The sequence below is a fragment of the Mesoplodon mirus genome, assembly GCF_964341445.2.
Source record: "Mesoplodon mirus genome assembly, chromosome: 18".
Lineage (NCBI taxonomy): Eukaryota > Metazoa > Chordata > Mammalia > Artiodactyla > Ziphiidae > Mesoplodon > Mesoplodon mirus.
Genome location: NC_138994.1, coordinates 41820962 through 41827010, shown reverse-complemented (window position 1 = coordinate 41827010; position 6049 = coordinate 41820962). Strand labels below are relative to the sequence as shown.

At 42.2% G+C, this 6049-nt stretch overlaps 1 pseudogene across 1 annotated transcript; it reads left to right on the top strand.

Moving 5' to 3' along the window:
* The first annotated feature begins 5180 nt into the window (after positions 1 to 5180).
* Positions 5181 to 5781, top strand: LOC309793719 (small ribosomal subunit protein eS27-like; annotated as a pseudogene). Its single transcript has one exon. The product of its transcript is annotated as a small ribosomal subunit protein eS27-like (transcript).
* Positions 5782 to 6049: the final 268 nt, after the last annotated feature.

Sequence of the window (6049 nt, the reverse complement as noted above, 5' to 3'; positions counted from 1 at the left end):
TGATGCCCAGCTGGAGGAATGCTGTGATACGTAGCCAGTAAATATCTTCTTTAGAGTAACTCACCAAAGATGCATTCCTCCATGAAATGGATGCTCTTATAAATACTGACAACTTGTACTTTGAGTTTCTAGATCCTTCTGCCTATTAAAATTTTTAAATGCTTAACTGACATGCACAGTATCCTGCACTAGTACATACTAAATATTTGTTGGTTTAATAAATGAATAATCTATTTTAAGTGTCCTTCATCATGCAATCCAGCCCGACATCCACCAGTTTGTCAATGTTTCTTCTTGCTACCAGAGTAGAGTGTCCCTGGGGGTGTCTTTAAAACAACTGTAATTAGGTTTTTGCTTGTTTATTAATTTGACAAATATTTAATTCCTATTCTGTATGGCTCTTAGTAGATACTCGATAAACAAATGGTTTGCTGAATGAATAAATGGCAGACTGTGGAGAGATCTAAACACCATGTCCCGTAAGAGACACTTGAAGGGACAGCAAGATTTTAGTCCAGAAATAGAGGCTCTCAGCAAGTAAGGACACCTGTCTAAAAGCAACTGAAGGATTGTCATGGATCCTGTCTGAATTCAAAAATTTGATGTTGTGTTTGTCATAGTTTTTTCTGCACTATTTTGGTTTTTTAAACACTGCATTAAAATATTATCTTGATTATTGAGTGTTTCGGCACCCTCTGGGATTTTGCACGAGGCAAATGCCCCAGGTTCTTCCCCTTAGTCTCAGCCATGAAGGTAACATTGACTCCGCGGGCTCAGCTGCTTTCCACCACCTCCATGTACTCGAATCACAGCACCTTTCAAAGGCGACATCAGTGTTTGGGGAGGGGGGAGGTGCAAAGACAGGTGGTACTTGGACAGTGGAACCAGCTACACATAAGTCACTTCTGCATCACAGAGGGCTCCACAGAGAGATGCACAAAGAGCAATGACAGGTAGGAGCTCAAAGTACCACTTTATTCTGAGCTTCTGGGAAACCAGACTGGGACACCAGCTTAGATTCAAGCTCTAAATAGGACTTTGTTATGGGATAAATTGTGCCCCTGAAAACTTCATGTGCTGAAGTCCTAACTCATCAGAATGTGACTGTATTTGGAGGCAGAGTCTTCAAAGAGGTAATGGAGTTAAAATGAGGTTGCCAGAGTGGGCCCTAACCCAACATAAGTGCTATCCTTGTAAGAAGAGGAAATTTGGCCACAGACATGGACAGAGGGAAGATGACGTGAAGACACAAGGAGAAGACAACCATCTACAAGCCAAAGATGAAACCAACCCTTCAGGCACCTTGAGCTCACAATTCCAGCCTCCAGGACTATAAGAAAGCAGGTTTCTGTTGTTTAAGCCACCCAGTCTGCAGTACTTCGTTATGGTGGCCCTAAAGAACTGATACAGAGTTTTACTTTGCTTTAGGACCATGGTTGGATTTTACCATAGGTCAGTCAATGTGAAATGAGGAGGTGGTGAGCAGGAAGCAGAGATTCTTGAGAGGAAGAGACTATCAAGAAATACGGCAGCCTGGTGGAGGAATAAATTGAGAGTTTGGAATTAGAATAAGCACACTACTATATATGGAGTGGATGACCAACAGGGACCTGCTGTGTAGCACAGGGAACTTTACTCATTATCTTGTAATAACCTATAATGGAAGAGAATGTAAAAAAATTATTTATTTATGTATGTATGTATGTATGTATGTATGTATGTATGTATAACTGATTCAATTTGCTATGCACCTGAAACTAACACAACATGGTAAATCAACTATATTTCAATAAAAATTTTAAAAATATATGGCATCCTCTGAGGAACATTATCCATTCAGCCTACGCACCTTTTGGAGTCAGGATAAGATAGAGGTGAAGGAGAATAAGATGTCCAGACTCACAGAATCTCAGATAGATGAAAGCAGGAAAGGATGGAGAATGCCGCTTCATGCACTTGACCTACTTTAGTGTTCTGGGACCAGACCCACCAGGAAATGTGAGACAATCCATGACCCATGGTCAGCATCTGATCGAATCTGCATCCCTTCCCCTCAGAAGAAAGAAAAAGATCGTGGAAAAAGCGAGCACAGACTTCCTCTTCCCTAGACCTCAGTTCAAATGTTGCTTCTCGAAAAAAAATCTTCAGATTTACACCTGCACTCTCTCCCAAAGCTGGAAGTGAGTGCTTCATTCTCTAAGCTCCCACACAAATTACGGTTTCTTTTCCTATGAAACAGCACATTTTTACAACTACCATTTTTTTTTCAGCAGTTTATCGATCAAATGAGGATTGAGGAACGGACACTCTAATGTACACGCCAGTAGAATTACTAATTAGTAGTAAAAGAACAAATGAACAAACAAAAAACTAAAAAATAATTGCAATACAGGTAGCTTAAAAATTGAGCAATTGGGCTTCCCTGGTGGCACAGTGGTTAAGAATCCGCCTGCCAATACAGGGGACACGGGTTCGATCCCTGGTCCGGGAAGACCCCACATGCCGCAGAGCAACTAAGCCCGTGCGCCACAACTGCTGAGCCTGCGCTCTAGAGCCCGCAAGCCACAACTACTGAGCCTGCAAGCCACAATTACCGAAGCCCGTGCGCCTAGAGCCTGTGTTCCGCAACAAGAGAAGCCACTGCAATGAGAAGCCCGTGCACCACAACGAAGAGTAGCCCCCGCTCAACACAACTAAAAGAAAGCCGGTGCATAGCAACGAAGACCCAAGGCAGCCAAAAATAAATAAATTTATTTTTTAAAATCAAGCAATTGCTTACTAGACTGTGCTAGTGATTTTTTTCCCTGTTATATTATTTACAACTACCATTTATTGAGCCAGATGATGGCAGTTTATACATGGTGTGCCACTGAATCTTAAAAACAACCCTATGGGTTAGTATCCCCAATACAATTTAATACGTATTAAAGCAATTTATTTCAACAAACATGTACAGAGAACCTAATACGCTGTCTAGCTCTATCAAGAATGCAAAGGTTGTTGCCTTCAAGAAGGTCTTTGTTTAGTGAGGGAAACATATACAAATAAAGTATTAGATTCTGATTAAGTCAAATTATTTTCATTATTTACAATATCCAAGATATGAAGCAACCTAAGTGTCCATCAACAGATGAATGGATAAAGAAGGTGTGGTATATGTATAGGTATTATAATATACATATAATGGAATATTGTTCAGCCATAAAAAAAGAATGAAATTCTGCCATTTATAACAATGTGGATGGACCTAGAGAGTATTATGCTTAGTGAAGTAAGTCAGACAGAGAAAGACAAATACTCTATACTATCACTTATATGTGGAATCTAAAAAATAAAACAGGGGGCTTCCCTGGTGGCGCAGTGGTTGAGAGTCCGCCTGCCAATGCAGGAGACACGGGTTCGTGCCCCGGTCCAGGAAGATCCCACATGCCGCAGAGCGGCTAGGCCCGTGAGCCATGGCTGCTGAGCCTGAGCGTCTGGAGCCTGTGCTCCGCAACGGGAGAGGCCACAACAGTGAGAGGCCCGCGTACCACAAAGAAAACAAAACAAAACAAAAGAACAAAAAAATAAAAAATAAATAAAACAAATGAATGTATACAACAAAACAGAAACAGGCTCACAGATACAGAGAACAAACTAGCAGTTACCAGTGGGTAGAGTGAAGGGTGAAGGGGCAAGATAGCGGTAGGGGATTAAGAGGTACAAAACAGTACGTACGAAATAAATAAGCAACAAGTATATATTATACAGCACAGGGAAATATAGCCTATGTTGTAATAACTTTAAATGGGATATAATCTATAAATATACTGGGTCACTATTTTTTACACCTGAAACTAATATAATATTGTAAATCAACTATACTTCAATAAAAATTTTTTAATTGAAATAAATAAATGGAAAAAAGGTCTTAGTTTAATGAGGGAAACATACAAATAAGGAATTAGAGTCTAAGTCAGTTTCTTCATTTAACAAATATTTATTGATTATCTACTCTGTGCTGGCACTGTTCTAGGTACTTCAAATGTATCAGAGAACAAAACAGACATAATGTAATAGAATAGAATAGAGTGAAAGTGATCAATGCAATGAAGAAAAGTACAAGGCAACAACATCGAGGTGCTGGGGAAATGGGAGCTGGGTGGCAGTTTTGAAGTGTGTGATCAGGATGGGCCTCATTAAGGAGGTGATATTTAACCCAAGACTTCAGGTAAGTCCACCAAATGAATATCCAGGGGAACAGAATTCCTGGGGGAGGGAATAGATGCTAAAATCGTCAAGGCAAGAAGGAGCCTGGTGTGTTTAAGAAATCAACACAGCCAGCGCAGTTAGAACAAAGTGAACAGGTGTGGAGCTGCAGGAGCTGAGATCAGCAAGAAAGGCATCAGCAGGTCACGGGGCCTTGTGACCTGCCACAAGGACTGTGGGATTCGTTCTGAGTGAGGAAGAAAGCCATTAGAAAGTCCTGAGCAAGGGAGTTTTTGGATTGTCTGAGAAGCAGAGGCCAGGATGGAATCAGACATTCAGGGAGGTTTATTAGAGAAAACACCTGGGCAGGATAAAGGGGGAGAAGGCTTGCTAGGGAGACAGAGTAGGTTAGGACAGACCTGAAAACACGATATGAGTCTGGCACCTGCGAAAGGAGGAAGGGGAGGAAAGAAGATTGGTCAAACTGGAATATAGCTCTGGGAAATTCCAAAGCATCACACGTCTGAGTCAGCGACAGCCCAGCTCTGATGCCCTGGCTGTGCTCCATCATCAGCCCAGAGCAGCCTGGGAACAGTGTAGCTGAGAAGAGCTTGGATGCGGGCAGATCCCAGGGTGTGGCAGTCGATGTTATCCCCCAGACACCCTTCTCTCATCCTGCCCCCTGAGGGCACATCACCATGGCCACCAACAAGAGTGAAATCATCCCAATGGTTTTTTTAAAAGATCATTCTCGGGACTTCCCTGGTGGTCCAGTGGTTAAGACTTTGCCTTCCAGTGCAGGGGGTGGGGGTTTGATCCCTGGTCGGGGAGCTAAGATCCCACATGCCTTGCAGCCAAAAAACCAAAACATAAAAGAGAAGCAATATTGTAACAAATTCAATAAAGACTTTAAAAATGGTCCACATCAAAAAAAATTGTATATAAAAAAAGATGATTCTCCTTTGCAGGGGTGATGACCTCCCCATGAGAACATGCCTCTCACAAAGGATCTCCTTCATCCCTCTCCAGAAGAGAAGAGGAAGCACCAGAAGAAGCGTCTGGTGTAGAGCCCCAATGCCTATTTCGTGGATGTGAAATGCCCAGGATGCTATAAAATCACCACTGTCTTTAGCCATGCACAAACAGTAGTTTTATGTGTTGGCTGTTCTATTGTCCTCTGCCAGCCTCTACAGTAGAAAAAGCAAGGCCTACAGAAGGATGCTCCTTCAGACAGAAGCTGCATTAAAAGCATGCTGAATCAAGACTAATGGGAAACCATCCCAATAAACACATTTTGGATTTAAAAAAAAAAAAAAGATCACTCTGGCTACTGGGTAGAATACATGAGACCAAGAGAGACAGTAAGGAAGCCAGCTGTAAGGCCACTGCGATCACCCAGGTGAAAGATGGGGTTGCTGGGGGTGGAGCAGCAGCTCTCACTTGGAAGTGATTCTGCCCCAGGGGACCTGTTGTCAGTGTCTGGAGATACTCTTGATCGTCACAACTGGAGGGGAAGGAATGTGTCATCCAGTGGGCAGAGGCCAGAGATGCTGCTAAACGTCCTACAATGCACAGAACCAGCCTCCTCAACAAAGAATTATCCAACCCCAAACGTCAACGATGCCGAGATGGAGAAAATCTAGAATAGGGCAAAAGCGTGTAAGCAAATGTTTTCCCCCTAATATTTTTTTGAAGGTAGAACAGACAGAATTTGATGATGGATTAAACATGAGTTGTGTCAGAAAGGGAAAGGTGTGTCAAATTCCTTGAATGATGGCCAGCACCTAGGAAGATGGTTCCAGCCTTGTTTGTTTTACTTTGTTTTTGTTTTCTCTTTAAATGGAGATGATAAAGGCTCAGA